Genomic DNA, 540 nt, shown 5'->3' with positions numbered 1-540 from the left:
TTTCCGACTTCCCGGGTCATATTCTTACTTATGCTGATGATATGATCATTTTTTGTCGTGCAAATGTTCAACAAATGCTTAGGTTCAAGCTTATCATTCAGTTCTTTCTCTCCCTATCCGGGCTTTCTCTAAATGAGACCAAATGCTCTATTACCATGTTCAATGTTAATGTCAATATGCTTGCAGCTGGAAAGAGAATTTTTAATTGCACTATTTCTGACTTGCCTATTTTGTACCTGAGCTTGCCGTTATAAGTGAAGCACCTCTCTTCTGCTGCTTGGGCTCCGACGCTTTAAAAAGTGAAGCGCAAATTGCTTTCGTGGCAGTCGTCTTATCTCTCCATCGTTGGCCGTCTAACCTTAGTCAGACATGTTCTTTCAACTATTCCAGAATTTTTCATGTCTATGTTTGTGATGCCTATGAGAGTAGAAAAGTAGCTGACGCGCTTGCTGACAGGTTTTCTATGGTCTGGGTGTCAACTCAAGGGTAAGCGTCACTTGATTGGTTGGCGTTCGGTGGTCTTACCTCGACGTATGACTT

Source organism: Nuphar pumila, chromosome 7 (assembly GCF_984573655.1).
Source record: "Nuphar pumila chromosome 7, dmNupPumi1.hap1.1, whole genome shotgun sequence".
NCBI classification, from domain to species: Eukaryota; Viridiplantae; Streptophyta; class Magnoliopsida; order Nymphaeales; family Nymphaeaceae; genus Nuphar; species Nuphar pumila.
This window is presented reverse-complemented; position numbering follows the sequence as displayed.